This window comes from Phocoena sinus, chromosome 16 (genome assembly GCF_008692025.1).
Source record: "Phocoena sinus isolate mPhoSin1 chromosome 16, mPhoSin1.pri, whole genome shotgun sequence".
In the NCBI taxonomy this organism is placed as follows: Eukaryota; Metazoa; Chordata; class Mammalia; order Artiodactyla; family Phocoenidae; genus Phocoena; species Phocoena sinus.
This window is the reverse complement of record NC_045778.1, coordinates 47,248,004-47,271,153: the sequence shown is the minus strand read 5'-3', so window position 1 is coordinate 47,271,153 and position 23,150 is coordinate 47,248,004. Positions and strand designations below refer to the sequence as shown.

The following is a 23,150-nucleotide window of genomic DNA, read 5'->3' as shown; positions in this document are numbered from 1 at the left end:
TTTGTTTATTTGTTTGTGTTGGTAGAACCCAGGGATGAGATTCAAGTTCAGGTGTGAGTCAGATGTGGAACAGAATAACAGAAAGACCAGAGCCACGAAATAAGAAAGAAGGAGTTAGAAGCCAGGGGTAAATAGAAGAAAATAACCCCCAAAGAATCTGGAGAAATCACTGGACATTCACAGTGTATTGGATTGGCTATTCAAGCTCATCTTTTCTAGATATCGATGGGAAGGAAGAGTCCACGCATGTGATTGGGGGCAGGCGAGGGTGGATGCATGCGTACACAGGACTGGAGAAGAATGAAAAGACTGAGAGGGAACGTTTGACCAGGTCTGGGCTCAGACCCGGGAAGCCCGGCTAACAATGACCTGCACCCCCTCCCCCCCCACCCCCAGAATCTGAGGGCTCTTCCCTGAAGAAGCTGAGCAGGTAGAGTCTTGGCTGCTGGTTGGGAAATGAAAAGTCTTCATCAGGAGAAGAGGCAGCTGCTAGCTGCGAGGGGTTGTGGATGTGCACGTCCAGTGCTCTCTAAGGTGAGGGAAACTGACCAGGTGAGTTTGAACAGATGAGGGATGAATTTCTCTTGATGGTTCAATGCTTTTACATAGAATATTTGGAAACGTCTAAAAACCATGGCACCTCAAGGTGGAAGACAGCTTTCCTTTATAAATACAGCCCCTGTGAAAGCTATTAGAGTATATGAATATACATTAGGAAAAACTGCACCAAGAAAGGGAGAGAGCAGGGTTGGATGGTGGGAAAGAACCAATTTCCTGGCAACGAAAATATAATCCTATAGAAAAATGGATGCTAGCCATGGAAATGGACCCTTCGATAGATTGTAATCTGGGAAGAAAAGCGAACGAGGAGGAGTCCAGCACAACCTCAGACATACCCCTCTGGCCTCTTTGGCTTCCACCTTTCCATGTTTTGTGAATTCAGTTTCATTCATTTTTTCCATGTATATTTACTGAACACCCCATACAAATCAGGCATTTTTCTCGATGCTAAGGATACAGAGATGAAACAGACAAAGCCCTGCTCCTATAGACTTAAGTCAGACAATAAACAAGGGAAAGTACATGAATGAATGAGATCATTTTAGATACCGCTAGCCTATGAGTAAACTAAAGTGCAGAACCGTGATGGAGAATGACGTGGTGTAGGGACTTCTTTAGAGAGAGGCCTTTCTGAGGAAAGCTCATTTGAGCTAAAATATGGGCAATGAGAAGGAGCCAGCCTTGAGAAGATGCTGGAGAAAGGCATCCTGAGCAGTGGGAAGGGAGTGCAAAGGGCCTGGGGAGAACAGAAGGGCCTGAAGCCGGAGGAGCATGTCTGGAGGTGGGGGGAGATGGGCAGGCAGGAAGCCCAGGGGCAGGTCCTGCGGGCCCTTGAAAGCCACAATGAGGAAAGTCAAAGTGGGCAGCCATCTGGTACACTGTTGTGGAGAGGAGCCTCTTTCCTGAGCTGGGAGGCCATTTCTCCAAGGAGAGAAACATGGATGAGCAGGCTCAGCCCACAGGGAGACAGCTCCAGGAGCGGTGCTTACAGCGAAGAGCCACCAGATGGCTCCGTGAGAAGACTGCCCAGCGCCTTCTCCTGCCGTTGCTGACGCCTTTCCTGTCTAAGGTAGAAAAGCACTTTTTCCCACCAAGCAAAAGCTTCCTTAACAAACAGTCACTTTGCCTTTTTTTTTTTTTTTTTTTTTTTAAACAAAAGGAACGAAGAGTAACCAGTACAATAGTGTGGTCCGGGTGATTTTGTATCTTTGCATCCTAATGGCTGAAAGAGGCAACTCCTACTGCCCAGGGCGCTCCTCAATGATTCATTCCCAAGCTCCCACTTTTTCAAAGCACTGTGCTCACCCCAGCTAGTTAGGTCGCTTTCCATTCCAGAGAGACAACCCTAGAAAAAAAAGGAATGCTGGTAGCCCAGGCTGCAGGCCAAACTCCAACTCTTCAAGAAGCAGATTTGCCCAGGAAGTAATGGTTCTAGGACTTAAGGACCTCGGGTCATGGCGTGTAAGAGAATGTGGGGCTAGAGGGGACAGAGGAGCAGAATGAAAAGGACAGGCAGGATATTTGCTATTTTCACCAAGATTTCCTTGCAATGGTATGCTCTTTTAAATAAAGGCAAGAATTGCTCCAGACCTCCTAACAAGCACCAGCCCTAGAAACAGAGTTGTTCTATGTGAGTGAAGAGGCGTCAGTGACCAGCATGCAGGTGGCACCAGGAAGCAGAGGTCTGCAGGAATTATCAGTGAGTCAGCTGAATCCAGCAAGGAGCCACGGGGCTCAGGAGCCTCTCAGGACCTCTGAGGGATTGAAAGGGAATAAATAGTCAGCCTCTGGCTCTAATCTAAAGTTGACATGGGAATTCTTACTCAATGAAATTCTTTTTTTTTTTTCTCCATCTGTTGGGACTAGCCTGTCCCTCCTTTGAATTCCAGTGGTCCTTGATACATAGTAGAGTCCTCTACATAGTAGAGTTTGACCTATGTCCCTCAATAGATGGGGAGCTCCCTAAGTCCGGCCCACACATCATCCACATTTGTGTCCCCTAGCACCTCCCACAGAAACTGGGAGATAGATAGATATAGATATTGATATAGATATAGATAGAAAGAGAGAGAATTTGTTTGACAATATTGTTCTCACCTCTGCTCTCCACCTCTCCCTGACACAGGTACACACACACACACACACACACACACACATTTAAAGGATATATGTGTCATGAACTAGCAACTCATTTTCACAACTCCCATTGCAGCAAATTCAAGGTAAAGAAGTGATCCTGGGACATGAAGCTGTATGATGACTTTTCTATCTGCCTGACCAAAAAAAAAAAAACAGCCAGGAAGGGCTCTTGATGAACTGCTTTCAGCAGAGAGGAAGAGAAGCCTGCTGTGCTAGGCCATCATGTTTTCATGAACGGTCACGAGTGCCTTTTCTCCAGCAACATCTGGAAGGACACTCCTCTAAGTACAGCTCGCAAACTGTCACTGTTGAAGAAATGTTCTTCCTGCCCCTGCTTTGCTGGCAGTACAGGGTGTTTTGGGCAAGATTGGCACCCAGAAGAACCTTGCGTGGTGACTTTAAGAACCACAGCTGGCTAAATCTTCCTGTGGCATTGCTCTGATCACATATTCCCACAAGACACACAGCTTCCAATTGCCGACACATTCAGTCAGAATTCGTTGGCCTGGAAGTCAGACCATCTCAGCTTAAACCTCCTCTTCCCCGGGAAAACTCCCCTGGATTCCCTCACACCCAGTAGCACCCACCATCACATTTCCATAGCACTCTGAACTTCCAGCCCTTCCACACCCTGATAACTGCTTAATTGAATTTGAGTTATATATTAATTTAATGTCACCAGAGCAAGACTTCTGAGCCTGGTGTGTATAGACACCAGGTCTTTTTGTTCAAGCACTCAAAGTAGTGGCTGGCACCAAGTAAGTCCTCATGAATATTTATGACTCATTCAGCAACTGACTGACTTGATACTCTGGTCCCAACTTACCTTCTTGGCCTCATCTCCTGATTCCTCCAGACCCACACTTATGTTCCCTCTAAATCCAGTATTCCCTGACATCTCTCTTTAATTTCCTATCTCTGTGACTTTGTTCATGCAATTCCTTCTTCTTGGATAATGGATATTATTTCCATCCCATTTAAAAACAATCAGAATCAGAGAAGACAGAATATCAGAATATTTTTTACTGAGATATAATTTCACATAGTATAAAATTCACCAGTGATTTTTACTATATTCACAACCACCACCACTAATTCCAGAATATTTCCATCACACCAAAAAGAAACCTGGTACCCTTTAGTCATCACTCCCCATTCTCCTCCTTCCCCAGCTTCTGTCAATCTCTAATCCACTTTTTTTTTTTTGCGGTACGCAGGCCTCTCACTGTTGTGGCCTCTCCCGTTGCGAAGCACAGGCTCCGGACGTGCAGGCTCAGCGGCCAAGGCTCACGGGCCCAGCCGCTCCGCGGCATGTGGGATCTTCCCGGACCGGGGCACGAACCCGTGTCCCCTGCATCGGCAGGCGGACTCCCAACCACTGCGCCACCAGGGAAGCCCTAATCCACTTTTTGTCTCAATGGATTTACCCATTCTAGATATTTCATTTAAATGAAATCATACAATATGTGGCCTTTTGTGTCCAACTTCTTTCGCTTAGCATAATATTTTCAGGTTTATGCATATTGTAGCATGGATCAGTACTTCATTCCTCTTTATGGCCGAATAATACATGTTCCATTGTATAACTACACTACATTTTATCTATTCACCCATCAGCTGATGAACATTTGGGTTGTTTACACTTTGGGGCTGTTATGAATAATGCTGCTATGAATACTTGTGTAAAAGCTTGTGAACATATGTTTTCAATTATCTTGAGTTTATATCTAGGAGTGGAATTGTTGGGTCATATGGTAACTCTATGTTTAACTTTGTAAGGAACTGTCAAACTGTTTTTCCAAAATGGCTGTACCATTTCGTACATTCACCTGCAATGTATGAAGATTGCAATTTCTCTGCATCCTTGCCAACACATTATTATCTGTTGTTGTTGATGAGGATGATTATTGCCCAAACCAGTGGATATGAAGTAGTATCTCACTGTGCTTTTGATTTGCATTTCCCTGGTGACTAACGATGTTGAGTATTTTTTCATGTGCTTATTGGCTATTTGTTTATTTTATTTGGAGAAATGTTTATTCAAGTCCTTTGCCATTGTTAATTGGGTTATTTGTGTTTTCACTGTTGAGTTGTAAGAATTCTTTATATGTTCTGGATACAAGATCCTTATCAGATCTTTGCAATATGATTTGCAAATATTTTCTACCATTCTGTGGGTTGTCTTTTCACTTCCTTGGTAGTGTCTTTGAAGCACAAAAGTTGAATTTTAATAAGGTCCAATTTATTCTTTGGTTTCTTGTGCTTTATAGTACCTAAGAAATCATTCTAATCCAAGGTTACAAAGATATGCATTTTAGGAGGTGTTTTTTTCTTTTAAGAGTTTTATACTTTTAGCTCTTATATTTAGGTCTTTGATCAATTTTGAGTTACCTTTTGTAGATATATGGTGTGAGGTAGAGGGTCCAGACTAATTCTTTCACTTGTGGATATCCAGTTATCTCAGGACCATTTTTTTAAAAGATTATTCGTTCCCTTCTGAATTATCTTGGAAAGGAGAAAGGAGAAACATTTTTTAAATAATCCTGATCTAAGAGTCTGCCATGGTAAAGACAACTACCACCACAGTCTGAGGTATGGTAGTCAGGAACGCAGAGATTGACTGGGTTATTTTAGGCAGAACCTACTATGTAAAAATTCCATAAGCACCCTCTCATTCCACCTCTTTCTATATATACCAGTGGTTCTTAACCTTGTTTAGGATAAATAATCCAATGAAATTGTGGACTGTTGCATACACATAATATTCTGCTTTAAATATTAAGGAGCTCAGCCCACAAAGCCCATCCACAGACCCCAAGCAAGGAATCCCTGCTCTACTCACTTTCCCACAAAGTTCATCAACTGCTGAGGCTCTAGCCAACACCCCACAATGCAGCTGACTCACTATGTTTTTGTTTATTTGCCCGTGTGTATTCCTACCCTCTCCTTTGAACTACACATTTCCACCTAACTCCTAGATGTGTGCACCACGTCCCTGGGCATCTGAAATTCAGCACACTCAACTCGTCATCTTCCTTCCCCCAGCCCAGCTCATACCCCAACTTCCCCTTTTCTGGCCACAGAACCATTCTTCCCATCACCCAGCCTCAAATCTCAAAGTCACCTTCATTTCTTGTTCCCCTCACCACCCCTCCTCCACCATCCAATCCGTGTCCAGGTTTGCATAATTGTTCCTTCATCCTGACCACCTATCATCCCCTGCCTGGTTGATGCAGTAAATGCCTCTGGCCTTGCTTGCTTCTTCCTTTTTTTTTCCTTCCAGTTTTGTTGAGATATAGTTGACACACAGCACTGTGCTAAGTTCAAGGTGTGCAGCATCATGATTTGACTTACGTACATCATGAAACGATTATCACAGTAAGTTTAGTGAACATCCATCATCTCATATAGATACAAAATTAAAGAAATAGAAAAAAAACGTTTTGCTTGTGACAAGAACTCAGGATTTACCCTAACAACTCTCATATATGACATATAAATATATGTTATTTATATTACTCATGCTATACATGCTTACTTATCTTATAATTATAATTATTTTTGTTCAAAAATATGCTTCGATCCATGGTAGTCCTTTGTCGCTCCAGTCAACAATGATTGGCTAAAGGGCACAAGAGCTTAAATAAGTCACATGTAAGAATGACTCTCAGTCTTCAAGGTGGGGCTAGAATTAATAAATAGATTTTTACTCAGGTAAAAATAAAGACATAGGGACATAGAGATAGAACCCCTGCCCTCAGGGAGCTTACAATTCTAATTACTAAGATCAGGACCCACTCTACCCACAGCAGCTTGTTCACTGGCCTGGAGGCCTGTGAGTTCTTGAGGAAGTGCCTATGTTAGGGTTCTTTAGCCTCTGAGTTTAGGGGAGGCCCATTTCTCCAACATACTATTCCCCTCCCAGATGGCAATGACATGGAGGCCTATGGAAGTGGCTTTGGAGTTTGATCATTTCTACCACTGTCTGGAATCTCATAATCCTCAAACTTCCCTTTGACATGAACTAAACATGGTTCAGTTCTGCTTTCTCTCTGTCTCAAAATTACTTCGGGATGGGGAAAGGGAGTGATTATAAATAATTGTAATGTGTTCTTTTGCAACAAGAGCGTAGCGATACAAACTATTTCAGCTATTGCAACCTGCATTGGACCACAAGTACTATTTTAATTTAATACTTGCATTTATGCAGCATTTTTGGATTTACAGTATTCTTTCACATACATCCTACGAGGTAAGAATTATTGCTGTCAGTTTATAGATGAAGAAACTAAACCCCTGAGAGTTTGTGTGATTTATCCAAGATCACACAGCTAATGAGGTGCTTTGTCCTGGAACTTTGGGGAGGCTCTTTAAAAAGGAATAGACAGTGGAGGTGGGGAAGAGACACCTTTTGCCTTTCTCTCTTCTTCCTACTTCTTACCTGGAATTCAGACATTACAGCTATAATTCACGGAGCCATATTGTAACTTTGAACTTGGAAGCCAGGTAAAATGAATGGCAAGGCAGAAAAACAGAAGCAGCCTTGGCCACTGACGTCTTCTTACAACATCAGACCAGCCCCAAACAGCCTTCTATTGGCTTTTTTTTTTTTTTCCTTTTAATGTGTTTAAGATACTATAGTTGGGTCTCTGTTTCTAGTAGGTATAAGCTTGCTTAGGTGCCAGACAGCATTATCTATAATTGCGCAAAGCTGTTAACAATCACCAGTAGGGACATGGTTTAGCAAATGATGTTACATCGTTATAATTGTGCCTGGGAGCCATTCTCTCCCCATTCCTAAGAGGAACCCCTACTATCCTTTCCCACGTAAGGCATTAAAATGACAATTATACAGAATATATGTGCAAATTCCTAAGATGTACCTAAATAGCATATACCCTATGATTGAAATCATGCAAAATATCTGTATATGAAAAGACTAAAATCTAATATATGACATAAATATATGAAATAAATTTTCTAATATATGAAAATAGAAATTTAAGTGGACAGAATCATGGTTGATTTTTTAATCCTATTTTCAAAATTGTCTTTAATATTGTTGCCTTATCCTTTGAATCAGAGCATTAAAGGATTTTTTTAAAGTACTACGTTCTCCAAATCATCACCTTTGTTATTTAGTTACTACTAAACATATTTTTTTTTGCCCAGGAGACATAAGAAAATATAGCTATTGAGTATATGAGGCTGTCTATCCCTATGATGATACGCATTTTAGTAATAGGAAGAATTATAATTCATGTTCACATTCTTAAAACAAAACTAGAGAAGCAAGGGCATCTCCTTGAATTGCGTAAATTCCTAAGGTTACCTGAAGAGGGCCCCAGGGTGAGCGGGCATATTCTTTAGGCCTGTGGTGGGATCACATTACACAGGACTGACCTCGCCAGGCCACAGTTCTATTTCTTCAATCAAGAGCATGTGGGAAATGCGACTCGTTTCTAATGTCTGTCCTTTAATCTCAATTTTTTACTTCCCTTTAGTATAAACACTCATTGGGGATAATTCAGGGTTCTCTAGACCCGCTCTCTTGGTTCGATGGTGTTTCCGATTTCCTCAGAGAACATTATACTTGACACTTGTTTCCTTTCTGAATTCTTTGTTCTATGTCATGCAGCTTCTCATGGGATTTATTCTCGCCCTGTTCCATATAAAGCTGCAGGTGGTATCGGGCAATCCATTTTGTTGGAGGATATGCCAAGCTTACCTGAGCATTTGAGTCAGAGAAAGGTGAGGAGGTAAGGAGGGGTGGAGGGAAGTGGGCATACACTTGTTGACCACATCGAGTGTGCTACACACCATCTTTTTCCTGAGACTTTACTTACATTCTCAGGTTGACTCCTTCACAGGACACATTATGGAATTATTATCTCTAATGTACAAATGAGAAAGTTGAGGCTTTTAAAATTAACCAACTAGTCAAGTACACACGGTTAGGAAATGGCTGCAAAAACAGGTGAGTTCAGCTGTTTCACCCCAAAGTCAGTGGTCTTTCCATTATGCTTGCAATGGACTCCTCAGCCAGCCAAGTGCACTAGAAACTTTCAGTATATTTTCTAATTTATATTACTGACTATTTACGTAAGGAAACACACTGTATTTAGGTAAAAGGAAGAAAGCTGCTTAGCCATAGGAGGCAGCACGACACAGGGACTCACAGACTATCGCTGATGCCCAATTGTCAGGTTTGAATACAGACCTTGCCACTGCGTGAACTTGGGCAAGTTTCTTAACCTCTCTGTGCCTTGGGCTCTTTATCTGTAAAATGGGAATAAGAATATCACTACTTATAAAGTTGTTATAAGAATCGAAAGAGAAGGTAGTTAGAACATACATAAAAAACTACCTTCTGCAGAAGGCTAGCTCTGAGGGATACCGGAGGAGGGAGGCAAAAGCAACAAGAGGAACAGGTAGATTCTAGTCCAAAAGTTTGAGGAGTGTGGCAGCTGTGCCGCTCTTGGATATTTACAATGTCGGGTAATTAATCCAAATCCTACATTACAGAACTAGGATTTACTTTGCGTGGCTACTCTTTCTCCAAGTGTATGTGAACGCAGTACCCCATGACACCTAACCCTGGAACAAGTCTTCTCACTTTGGGGAAGGCTGCTTTAGGAGAGCAGGTATCTGGCACTCAGCAACTTCTCCCCTCCCACAAACCCAGTGCAACAATCAAGGGGACTTGAGAATGCTCTGATCCTGCTACATCTTTTTGCTTGGTGTTTTACAGACTCAAGTGGATTGTTCCATTGGTAATTTGCATGTCGTTCCCACGATTACGTTTTGAACTAGATGAGTAATATTTAGAAGTAGAAGGCTTTCCACTTCTAGTTCCTCTCCTTGTATGTGATGTAGGCAGTTAATTAACCTGTCTGGGTTGAGTCTTGCTTTCTACCAGGTGCAGAACCATTCATCAAATGAATAATTGCTACATCTTTTCAAATATAGCCAACTGCATTTCACTAGAAATGTCTTGTCCAACCTCCTCTCCCACCCCGCCCCCCAAAATCCCAAGAATAATTAACAAATTCAACAATAAAACATATTTACTTACAATTAGAAAACAAAAGACTGAGTATGTCATTCTGCCTGCATGGGTGTCCCACCAGCCTTTGAACCTCTGTTAAATAGTAGCCTACGAGGATTTAGCTGAAAACCAGAAGACTGGATACTAAAGTTGCACGTGACATAAATACATAGGAAAAATGGCTACATCTCTAAAAGGACATATTTTCTACTTTAGCTAGAAGAAGGTGCCCCGGAGAAAATAATAAAGTGATTTAATCATGAACAATTGGACCAGGCCTGACTCTGCAGTGGCAGATTTCATGAAACAGTAAAAAAAAAAAAAAAAAATTAAAGTTCATTAATTAAGGTTACCAACATTTGGTTTTGTCAAATAAAAATTAAAATAAAGAAATGTTATTATCTACCAGCACCACATTTCAGTAAAGAGACATTTTACTAATATAGAAATAAGAGGCACTTAATTTTAGAATAAAAGACAGTTCTTAAAATTGAATAAATTTAGTGATGTGAAAACCTCACTACTTTGCCTTACTTTTCTCACTTCCTCATGTATCCATGAACTCTATCCCATACTGACACCAGTCCAGGGAATAGTATTTGGGAATGACTGCTCTAGTGAAAAGTCTTCTTCTGACTCATTCATGTGACCTGGGGCAAATCACTCTGCTTCCCTGAGGGTCAGTGATCATCCATGAAATGGAAATAATGTGTGTCCTACCTCACAGGACTGTGGTCAAAGACACAGTAACAATACGCAAAATGGCTTTAGAAAAGGTGAAGAATTATACAAATGTTCCGGGTTGTTATTCTTTCTCAACTTAAGTTATACACTTATTCCCAAACTCCTGGGATTAGACGATTTCACTATAAAATTATTCATTTCAGAGACACAGCAAATGCCAGACGCTAACACATTTTCTCCACTAAGAATATAAAACATCAATTGATAGTTTACTGTGAATACTAGGAACACCATTCAAATATCGTCCAGTATTAAGGGATATTTGTTTAGGTCCATCCTTAGACTCTGGGCAGATTCCATCTAAACCAAGTCACATGAATGGGAGTTGCCACCATTTTAAAGATTTCAACAGAAGTTTCACAGACTCAAGATTCAACACTTCACAGACAACATATTTTATTCATCTCTGTATCCACAGAACTGGGAACAATGCCGGGAACATAATGGGGGCTCAGTGAATGCTGAATAAATGAATAAACCTAGAATCTGGGCCCTGAGAAAGCATTTTTCAGTTTATTGCCCTAGTGTCCTCACCATTAAACTGGGAAGAAAACTACTAGCCTAACTCCTGGGATGGTTTCAAATATTTTGTATTAAAAACAACTAAAAAAAGTATATGGCTGATGGGAATGTAAAATGGTACAGCCACTTTGGACAAACAGTTTGGCAGGTCCTTAAAAACTTAAACAGTAGAATTACCACATGACCCAATATTTCCACTCCTAGATATATACCCGAGAGAACTGAAAACATACATTCAAACAATAAGTTGTAAACAAATGTTCATATCAGCGTTATTCATAGCAACCAAAAAGTGTAAATGACCCACATGTCCATCAGGTGGTGAATGGATAAACAAAATGTGGTATGTCCATATAATGGAATATCATTTGGCAATGAAAAAAAATGAAGTACTGTTACATGCTACAACCTTGGAAACATTATGCTAAGTGAAAAAAGCCAGACACAACAGACCCCATATTGTATGATTTCATTATATGAAATGTCCAGGACAGACAAATCCATAGAGACAAAAAATAGATTAGTGGTTGACAGGGGATGAGGGTGTGGGGATGAAAACTGCTAGTGGGTATGGCGCTTCTTTTTGGGGTGATGGAAATGTTCTGGAATTAGATACTGGTGATAATTATACAACATAATGACTATACTAAAAACCACTGAAGTGCACATTTTTTAAAAATAGTCGTGACTTTTTTTTTGAATTTAATTTTATTTATTTTTTTATACAGCAGATTCTTATTAATTATCCATTTTATACACATCAGTGTATACATGTCAATCCCAATCTCCCAATTCATCACACCACCAACTCATGACTTTTATGTTATGTGAATTATATCTCGATGTAAAAATATATAAATATAACAGGCTGTAAGAAACAGGAATGTTAGGAGTGATGAGGGGAATTATATTTTCTCGAATCAGCCTTAAAGAAATTAGTTCCCAGTTATGTTTTCTCTGCTTTAAAAAGGGTCCTCATCTGCCAGAACTATTTATTTAAACTTGTGTCAGTAAATTTATTCCTTTCACAGCACCTGGTAGATAATACGCACTCAACACATGGTGGATGAATGAACGTATATGAGAACCCCACATTCAGTTTCCTAATAGACAAGATTTTTTTAAAAATACGTTACCTTAGGACATAGCAGGAAAGCCTGGCAGACTTTGCTCCCCCAATCAGAAAGAATCAGTATAGTAGCCCAACTCAAAACTGAATAAGCACCAGGATCCTTGACCAGAGGGATCTTGAAGCTAAAGAAGTTCAAGAGAGTTTTACTCAATGAATGATTTGAAGCAGGAATACCCGAACTTTGAGATGCCATCAGTTATATCAAGTAAAATCTTAAAATCTAAAAGTTTTCAAAATAAAATTAACTGGACTTCCTTACATGGTTAAAGTTAATGTATTCTCTATATTTAGGCAAAGAAGAGAATAGCACGGAGCAGGCTAATTATAGCCAGGAATAGAAACTCCAAAAAGATTTGGCATAACAATAATGAAAAGGCTCAATCAGCTGAGACTTGATCAGTCCTCGTGAATAGTTCCAATGGCCCAGTGAATTGTGTTTCTAATGGATACCTGAGCTGGGACTGCTCGGTTCCGGCACTTCATAACCCATATAAACTGAATCCTTCATTTACAGAGGAGGAAAACAAGAACCAGGGACACAAAGGGACCAGTCTGAGACCATCCTGCTCGTTAGGGTCCGAGATGAGCTTAGAACCCAAACTTCTTGATTTCTGGTTTTGTCTTTTCCCACTGCTGAAATTCCATACATTGTGTTGTTCTCAAACCACATGGGACACGCTGAGAAAATTTTGGAATTTTAATGCGGCGAAGGTGACCATAATGGGTTTCCTCCAGAATCACAAATTTTATAAATACCGTAAGTGAAGGTTTGGCCCAGGTTCAAAAGAAAAAAGTATTTCCTACTTGCCCATAGGCTCCTCACCCTGGCCTAGATGCTTGGAACTATTTGAAAAGTTGCCATTCTTCCCATAAATTTAGCTATCCCCTTCAGGTGGGCAAATCCATCCTTGGGCACACAACTTCAGTGAATGCCACTCATTCTTCGAGTTGGTGAAGGGGTGGGAAAAAGCCAACTTTGACTTCAGGCTTTGCCAAGAACAAGTCATATAATTTATAGCAGAACTAAGGAAGGTATAATCTGCAAATTGGCTGTGTATTTACTTTTCTAAGACATAAGTGAAGTGTTCTTGGGAGGTAACACCACATGGCAAAGTGTAAGCCCTTTTGGAGGCAGGGGGATAAAGAAACAAGTTCATGAGAAGAAACTGCAGAAGCCAACATGGAGGGCAGTGGTTGGTTTTGCCTGCCCAGTCCCCAATTCACCTTCTTTTGATAAAAGTGCCCTAGTTGCCCTTTGAAGAATACCCACCCCTCTCGGTCCATAAAATTTGGACAGAACTAAAATTTGCGCCCCCCTCAACCCTCATCAACTCAAAGGGTGGTCGTGTGGCTGAGACTTGAGCAGTCAGAATATTCTATCCCCCACAAGTTGTGATGGGATCAAGGATGGCCATGTGAAAAAGCCAAGCCATTGAAACTCTACTGCTGAACTTCAGCGATGTTTTGGGAAAGAAGGCTCTCTTGTCGCTTAAATCACCAACTGTGAGATGCCACCAGAGGCTACCACACGGATTGCCTCACAGTAGGTGAAGGCAACACAGAGCAGAGCACAGCCAAGAGACGGTGATCAAGAGCAAGACGGGCAAGAAGGAAACCCAGTGGAAACCTGTATCCCGCCTACCTGGAGAGAGAGATACCTCTGGGCTTCAATCACATCGCCTTTTTGCTTACCCCAACTTAAGTTCGGTTTCTGCCATTTGCAATGGAGACGGACAATACCATGCAGTAGTGAAACTGCAAAGTGCAGAAACCAAAGTGTGGGTCCTGGTTCAGCCACTATTCCAGTTATGAGACCTTAAGCAAGCTGCATAATCTCTCTGTGTTGCAGTTTTCTCGTCAACAAAATGGGGGCAATAATATGGGCTGCTGGAAGCAATGAGTCAATAGCCTTTGCAAAGCACTTGCTAGAGTTACTGCTGTGTTGTTCATGTCCAACAAATGTGAGCTATAACTTTTAATGAACAAACTATAATGAAAACAACCCAATGCCTGCTACCACAAGTTTAAACTTACTACAATATTATTTCATTTTCACTAAGCTTCACTAGCACACGAGGGAAACTTGGCCTTTAAGTAGTTTATCAGAAGGAGGCACAGAAATGGACCTAAATATCATTTTTATCCTATTTTCTCATGTTTCTAAAGAATTTGAAATAACATGGAAAAAATGCTTGTGGTAGCATACTCAGAGAATAAAGACTGCTAAAATATAGCCCATGTTCTTTTTGGCGACTACATTCAAAAGAAAAAAGCAACACAAAATCTTTAAACCTGTGCATCAAAAATCCTGGGAGAAGTTGCAATAAAACAAGAGAATGAGATTGATATTACAATTAATACCTGATATTTAGATTTTTTGTCTTCTATTTTTCTCTGTTTTCCAAGTATGTCAGTGAGCATTGACTGTACTTCTGCTTTGAAGTTTTCACTGGCTGTGTGTTCCACAACCACATCATTAGGCTTTTAGAATGTTGGTTTAAGAAATGGAGAATCGCAGACTATTAGATGTGAAAGAAACAACAGAGACCATTTAATGCGACTCTCTCATCTTACAGAATGGAAAAACTTATCCAAGATCAAATAGCTAGACACTGGCAACACTGAAATTACTGCCTAACATTCCTACTAATTCAGAAAACTCCTTGAGGGAGATACTGTTGACTGGACCACATCACCTAGGTTAATTCTACTTATCTTTCATGGCCTCATTTAAATATTACTTCCTCCAAAAACCTTTCCCTGGGCATCAACTAGAAGGAATCCTCCCAACTTTTAATTCCCAGAGCACCTTGTTTTTACTTTTATTATTGCAATTATTATTCTACAAGTGTGTATGTCTTTTTTATTAGTCAGTAAGTTCTTTGAAAGAGGATTTGTGTCTTTTTTCCTATCTGTACCTTGAGCATGTGACACCATGCTTTGGCACACAGTAACCACTTGATAAATGGCTACTGAAAAACAGGCTATTGTATTGCTTTAGGACCTACTGAACCCAACTGGCTTAGTTTGGGAATAGGACTGAATTGCATCGACAAAGTCATCATCATAGGATCCTTCCTGGGTATTAGGAAGACGGTAGTCCTAGCCGCATTGCGTTATGACTAGTTTTGGCCATAAGACAGTAAGCAGAAGTGACGTGTGTCACTTCCGTGCTCCAACAGTGAAAAGCCCTTGTGAGATCCTTCAGTTATACGTCCCCTTATCTCAGCATCCCCAAAGCCACATGCTAAGAAGAAGGGGCCATAAAAGGAAGCAGTCATCACATGAAGGAGAGCTACACTTCAGAGTCACTGGACTTGGATCAGGCTTTGTAAGAGTGAGGAAGATGTCTTTGTTACAGGTCACCAAGATGTGAAGGTTACTTTGTTGTTGCAATATAGTCTAGCTGGATAATAGCCAGACTAAAACGCAGATGTTGTGGCAGGGATTGCTGGTGTTAACTCATTATTTCTATATTTCTTACTAACTGAATCTTGGGTAATATGCCTAAGCTGAAAATTACGTTACATTACATTACATCACATTACATCACATTATATTACGTTATATTATATATCAGCTCAGGGTGGCCGATGGGATATAAGTAAAAGTCATTAATAAGATTTTCAAGAAGTCCTCCCTTATTTCCTGATAAGAACTCATATGTAATGACTGGAGCTTCAGCAGCCTTCTTAAATCATGAGGAGTCCTTAACAGTAGAAGTCACAAACTAAGGGTGGTGGGGCAGAAAGACAGAATGAACCTGGTTTTCTGATGGCACTGTGGAGTTGCTGTACTAAGCAAAGACTGCCCTACCTCTGTGCTTTTGTTTAAGAGAATCACGTGCTTATATGTTTAAGCACTGTAGCTAGATCTTCGTTACTAGCAAACAGAAGTAATTCTTAATTGGTGCAGCCCTTATGTCACGTATTCCAAAATAACATCCTTGTACTGAACAGTATGCAAGAAGGTAGCAAAGAAGCACTGTTTAACACCTAACCCAAGTTAGGGAAGAATGGCATTCTATTCCATTTTGCTTTGATCTTCTGAGGAACAGAAAAAAAAATGACCTCTCATTAAATCTTTTTCTTTTTTTTAATTTATTTTTGGCTGCATTGGGTCTTCGTTGCTGCGCACAGGTTTTCTCTAGTTGCAATGAGCGGGGGTTACTCTTTGTTGTGGTGAGCAGGCTTCTCATTGCAGTGGCTTCTCTTGTTGCAGAGCACGGGCTGTAGGTGCGTAGGCCTCAGTAGTTGTGGCACGGGGGCTCAGTAGTTGTGGCTTGAAGGCCCTGGAGCGCAGGCTCAGTAGTTGTGGTGCATGGGCTTAGTTGCTCTGCAGCATGTGGGATCTTCCCAGACCAGGGCTCGAACCCATGTGCCCTGCATTGGCAGGTGGATTCTAAACCACTGTGCCACCAGGGAAGTGCTAAATCTTGTATCTTTTTTTAAAATGCTTTTTTCACATTAGCAAATTCTGAAGGAAGCATAATCAAAATTACACTTTCCCAACATAATCATAAGTATCTTAACTGTGAAAATATGTGAAGGATGAGGTTTAGTCAATTTTTTAAATGAAAAAATATTTCAAACGTAAAAATGACTTGATATTTCACATTAATAAGAAAAATTTAAAATGGGAGGCATTCTTCTGGGGGAAGCTGACTTTTGAGAGACTAGAAGAATTTAAGCATTGGAGATTTTAAAAGCTGGTACAGTGAAGCTTTTTTTTTTTTTTTTTTTGCGGTACGCGGGCCTCTCACTGTTGTGGCCTCTCCCGTTGCAGAGCACAGGCTCCGGACGCGCAGGCTCAGCGGCCATGGCTCACGGGCCCAGCCACTCCGCGGCATGTGCGATCTTCCCGGACCGGGGCATGAACCCGTGTACCCTGCATCGGCAGGTGGACTCTCAACCACTGTGCCACCAGGGAAGCCCAGGGAAGCATTTTTTGTTCTTCTTATCGCTAGTGATTCTCTCAGGGACTCATTCACATTTAATAAAGTTTCATTATGTATGTGTCTGCTGTTACTTTAATAAGAACTGACATAAAAATTACAACTGACTCCAAAGCAAAGACTTAATATTCAGAATCACCAAGAACTTCTTTTCTGCATTTCTTTCTGGACCAAAATGTTAGCTCACTTCATCTCAGCTACGCATGCCTCTCAAAATCTGGATTTTTATAAAACAAAACAAAAACAGTTTTTTTAAATTATGCAACCGCTATCCCCATCAAATTTGCTTATTCAAATTGACACTAAAAACCATAAAATCTGTCCCTCTGGTAATGGGTACAAACTGCATCTTTCTAAGTTCTCTGACTCTGCTTTTTATAAGATTAGGAGAAGTTCCTCACCCTTCCTGACCAATGGGGAATCTGAAATGGCCAGTATTTCCAACATCAGGCATTTCAGGTCACCTGAACTAGTGACAACTATAAACACAGGGCAAGGAACATGTGCCCAGAAGAAAAGATTTCATTATCTGCCTTTAAAAATAGCAGAGCAGAGTATTCCTTTCCAGTGTGAAATTTCTCAGGAAGTCTTTCACCCACCAGTTTTCCTAGAAAACATTGTAATGCATGTGCCCTTTTACACCCTATCTTCCCAGTTGTCCAGAGCTGGGCTTTCAGGATAGAATGGGAGTATGACCAAGCAGCAGTTATTTTAAATCTTCTTTTACTGAATATGACAAAACATCTTTTCAGTTGGAACTGCATTGGTTCTTAAATAATCCTTATTTCAATACAAAGCTTTTTAGACGACAAAGGTTATGAGTCCCAGCATTCATCTAAAAATTGGGAAGCCTTGGGTAGCCTTAATAGTTTTTACACCCAACACTGGATTGCATAGAAGGGTTAAAAGTTAAGAATAAAAACAGAAAGGCCTGAATTCCACTGACTACAGCTGCTACCAGCTGTGTGAACTTGGGCAAGTTACTAAATCTCTCTTAGCCTCCGTTTCTTCACATGTAACATGGAGGAGATAGCTCCTACCTTACGTGGTTACTGTGAGGGTTGAACAAGACGATGCAAATAAAGCATTGAACACAATGACCAGCACATAGTAAGCACTCAATAAACATTAGCTATTGCTAAAGTATTCCTCTTTCTCTTTAGCTGACAACTCTGGGAAGAATCACTGAAGGACAAATCCAGAAATTCTTGGAATTAGTGCCAGACACAGATACTAACTGGGGCCTCTGTGGGTTTTGGCCATTCTGAGCAGCAGCACTTGGTCCAAGTGGGTAAGCCAGGCACACAGCCGGCAGATCTGGGCTCTAAGATCCACCCGCAGGAATTTTAAACTACATTTGGCAAACCGATGCCTATTCTGCGTCTACATCTACCATGCCGCCCAGAGTGACTAAATCCTTTACAATAAACTGTTCCAGATTGCAACCTTTTTTCCCCTACCAGGCATGCATAAAAATGAATCCATATGTGTATACGAAGTAGCAGTTCCAAAAATAATGGTGACTTAAAATACTGTGAGACTATGTGAGAGAAGAAATTGTCCTGAAGTAGGATGGTTAGGGAAGCCTTCACTAAGGAAATGAGATTTGATCTGGGTTTTGAAGGATGAATAGGAGTTAGATATGTGGATTAGAGAGAGAGGAGGCCTCGAGTACAGTAGAGCACGACAAAGCTACAGAGGCAGCAATGAGAAAGTGGGGACAGTGGGCAATGAACAGAGCTGAGAGGCTGTGTAGGGAAATGTGGGGATGGGACAGGAGGCCAGCTTGTGATGATATAAAGAACTGAGGACCACTGAATAAGAAAGGGACCTGATAGGGTCATATTTATCTTTGTGTCCACAGAACAGTGCCTGGCACAGAGCAGTGCTCAGTAAATACCTGTGAGTGAATCAGTGGATTCGGGTTCAAAAGCTTTTGCATTAAAATTTTTCCCTTGGACAACATCCTAAAATTATGTTAAGCACTTCACACAGTATTTCGTGAAAAACTGAGATTCAGAAAACAAGATTTTACGGCTGGTATCATGCTGGTACTCTATGTGAAAGCTTTCCCAAGGGCTGGTGTAGAGCCTTGTGCCTCAAAAAACATCTACATCAGGGTGGCCTGGGCATAGGGTCCAGGGAACTGCATTCTAATTTGCCCAACAAGTCATTCTGATGCTTGCTGGAGTTTAAGAATCACTAGCATAGGGGAAAGGGAAGCTTCTAGATCGCCTACCTTCACTGCTTTTGACCCACTGCAGCAGAAGGCAACCTAAGATAAGTGGTTAAATGTGAGAACCCTGGAGCTGGACTGGCTCGGTTCAAATCCCAGCTCTTACTAGCTACCTGTGCTTGGGCAAGTCATTTCACTTCCAAGGCATTAAATCTCTCCAATATTCCCCTATCTAAAATAGAGGAATAATAATAGTACCACTTCATGGGGTTCCTATGAGGATTATGGGCGTTACCATAACATAGAACAGAGTTTTTCCACTTTGTTTCTATGACAGTTGGGTAGGATAATTCTTCGTTGTGGACCTGTCCTGTGCATGTAGGACATTTGGCAGCCTCCTGGGCCTCTACCCAGTCAATGCTGATGCATCCTCCTCCCACTGGTGACAATCGAAAATGTCCCCAGATATTGCCAAATGTGCTCTGGAGGGCAAACACCCTGGGTTGAGAACCACCGACATAGAACAGTGCTATCTCCTGAGCATTTGCCAGAAGTGATGTTGATATTTGATGGAACATCCATTGGCTCCATAATTCTCCCAACAACCCAGAAAGTTAGGTACTATCTCCAGCTTTATAAGGGGTCAGAGGGGTAAATACTTGCCTAAATCACTCAGCCAGTGAATTGTGGGGAGGAGCGCCAGTCAAGGTCAGCCTGACGGTCAGTCCCCAGCTCTTTCTGAGCTGCTAGTTAATCAGGGCTTCACAAGGCGGCTGATGGGGCAACGTCCCTGTCACACTTTTCTCTAATGTCAGAAAGAAATCGCAGACACTGGCACCCTGTATCCGAGCATCACAGGAATGCACCTCTCTCCTACCCCGAATCCTGAAAGTCTGCCATCTGTGGATTTCGTCCATGTCAGTCAAGGGGTAAACTCCAGTTCACAGGAACTAACACCTCCCACTCACCTCGCTGTCTGGGTTAGGGCCCTGTTCCATCTGTTACAGGCGGTCACGCCCCACTGCCCGCCCCCCCAGTCCTCTTTGTCTCCTGTGAACGCTTCCTCCTGGGACTGGATGCTTCCACACTTCTGTTTCCGTTACGTAAACACAGGAATGGCATGCAGAGGTGCACTCTATGGGCACGGTTTCTCAAACGAATGAACGGCCTCCTTGTCCATCAACTCTGAGATACATCAGGGTTGGCCTCTGCCTCACTCTGATGTTCTATGAGCTCACGGAAGGTACTACAGGCTTCCAGGGGTTCATCCAACTGGCTTTTCTAAACCTGACCAGCACATGGAAGATTCAGGTGAAGTGTCTGAGTCCTTTAAGCAGGCGTTTCGGCTGAGAATGTTTAAAGAATGCCCAGCCAATATTGTGCTGAAAAAATCAGGGAGCACCCAGAACAAATAGCTTTAACTCTCAAGGATGCCTTCCCCTTCTAGTTAACTACGTTTCAATCTATTTCATCATTTACGATTGAAGAGCTCTGGCGTTGGTGTCAGATGGATGTGGGTTGGAATCCCTGCCCCACCACTCACGAGCTATGTGATTTTGGAGCAGCATGTCTCACTCCTCTGAGCCTCAATTCCTTCATCTGTAAAATGGGAATCTGAATGACTACATCACAGTGTTGTTGTGAGGTTAAAGTGCATGGAAATACCTAAAATGTTTGAGACAGTGTCTGGTATACAGTGAGCACTATTATTGGTCATAATGTTTGTATTGTCTTTCACAATCAGAAAGAATTATTTCATTGTAATAGGATGTCAAAATAGAAATGTACCCAAGACAAATTTCAAAGGGAGGTACTAGATAAAATGCACACGACGAGTTCAAAAGAGTGTTGCTATTCACTACCTGCACCACTAAGTTCATTGCTATTATAAGAACACTAGAGACGTGCGCCACACCATGCAGAGATAATCTGCAAATGACAGTCGGACTGTGCTGACACTGGGTAGCGGGGAGAAAAAAGGCAGAAAGAGAAGATTACAGACCCAGATTTCACACGGAGCCCAGGCAGCCGGCGAGAGAAAGGTGTGAGGTGTGATATGTGACCTAACGCTTCCTGCCACAAAGCTGAGAACCCATTTTCAACAAGCTCTGCAGGCACGGCACCCACAGTCTCCCCTTCTTACCCCCATACTGGACTCTCAGACGCTGTCGCCTGGAGTTGCAACAGGTAACTTGGTCAATTCTTCCTCTTAGAGCCGGTCTCCTAAAGCCTCGGTATTACAGGTCATGTAGAGTGCAGCTCCTCAGGAGCTGTGAAATAGAAACTTTCAAAAGATAAGCTCACGTTGAACTGCACAACTTGTGTCATTTCATAATTCTAAGCTTTCATAACCTGCATTTCCTGGGTGTAGCTGGCATGACGAAAGTGCCATGTAATTTGTTCAACACGGTGCTAGGAAGGACTCAACGAGGTTCTTAGGCGAATTGAGTCAATCTCTGAAGAATACACCGAGCTTGATTTGGAATCAGTTTTAAAAAGCAGGGGTTGGGCTTCCCTGGTGGCGCAGTGGTTGAGAGTCCGCCTGCCGATGCAGGGGACACGGGTTCGTGCCCCGGTCCGGGAGGATCCCACATGCCGCAGTGTGGCTGGGCCTGTGAGCTATGGCCGCTGAGCCTGCGCGTCCGGAGCCTGTGCTCCACAATGGGAGAGGCCACAACAGTAAGAGGACCACGTACCGCAAAAAAAAAAAAAGAAAAGAAAAGAAAGCAGGGGTTGCCTTTCACGTCCTCGAATATTCCCTTGACTCTCCACCTCCTCCACCTTGCTATCCCCTCCCAAGGTGCCCTACACCCACCTGCCTCGGAGGACCCGCTCCTATTTCCTATAGCTGGGGACACTTAACTATCTCCTATCTTCCATCTCTCTTGTATCTTCAATCAGATTATTTCCCCCATGACCTGGATAAAGAGCTCAGATCTCCTCTATTCTAAAAGTAAAATTAAGGGGGAAAAAACTACCAGGAAGACTTCCTCAGCCCTACCCTACCCTCAAGTACATCTAATTTCTCATCTTTAATCCTTAATCTTTAATTTTCTCATCTTTAACCAGTGATTCACGAATGCTGCTCTGTGGATTGGCTTCGTTTGAGCCACCTGTGGAAACTCAGTTTCATAGGCACAACCACTAAAGATTGACTCACAAGGTCTGACGTGGGGCAGAGGAATTTGTATTTTTCAGGTTTCCTCCAAATGATGAGGCTGTTCAGCCAAGTTTTAAAACCACTGGTTTATCCTCACTGTATTTATTTCATCACCACCCACTCCAAGCACCCGCCAAGCCGACCTGATCACAATCGGTTTCTCAGGAGTCGGCCATGACTTCTAACCGCCATATGCAGTAAGTTATTCTCAGGGTTCATTCTTGGCTTGTCTGTGGCAGTCAAGGCGGGAACAGGGCTCCATTTTCTTGACATTCTCTTCTCCCCTTTCTGTTGTGAACCTTCTAATGATAGTCTTATCACCGGGGCCATTAGCCCACGTCTTTTGCTACATCCACTCCTCCTTTCACCCAACACGTGAGCGTAAGCAAGACTGAGATGACGGCTTCCGGCTGCTGCATCTTTGGAGACCTCATTCAGTCCGATCGCGCTAATGAGGCTTGAATGTGATTTCCGCATACTCTCTCCAGCTCTGACTGCCCTCTGGAGCTAGACGATCACCTTCATCTCTATTCTCATCCTTCAACTGGGCAAGTCTCAAAGTCATCATTTCCCTAAAACTAATCACCCTTCCAGAAATCCCCGCTGTAGTCAATGGCATCTTTTCTTCAAGAATCTCTCTTCACAACCTTGCAATGTCTCTCACTTTTCTTCCCTTTTCCCCACACACTCATGCTTTTGACTTTCTCTTTGTGA

At 42.0% G+C, this 23,150-nt stretch overlaps 1 long non-coding RNA gene across 6 annotated transcripts in view; it reads right to left on the bottom strand.

The window, feature by feature from the left end:
• The window catches only part of LOC116741941, a 453,695-nt gene extending 431,868 nt beyond the window's left edge, over positions 1-21,827 (bottom strand). For 4 of the 6 annotated variants that reach the window (XR_004346314.1, XR_004346312.1, XR_004346309.1 and 1 more), the window contains exon 1: positions 21,420-21,825. This is a non-coding gene — a long non-coding RNA (uncharacterized LOC116741941). Of the gene's footprint in view, positions 1-21,419 lie in introns of all 6 variants that reach the window. The other 2 variants (XR_004346311.1, XR_004346310.1) reach the window with 1 other exon arrangement.
• Positions 21,828-23,150: the final 1,323 nt, after the last annotated feature.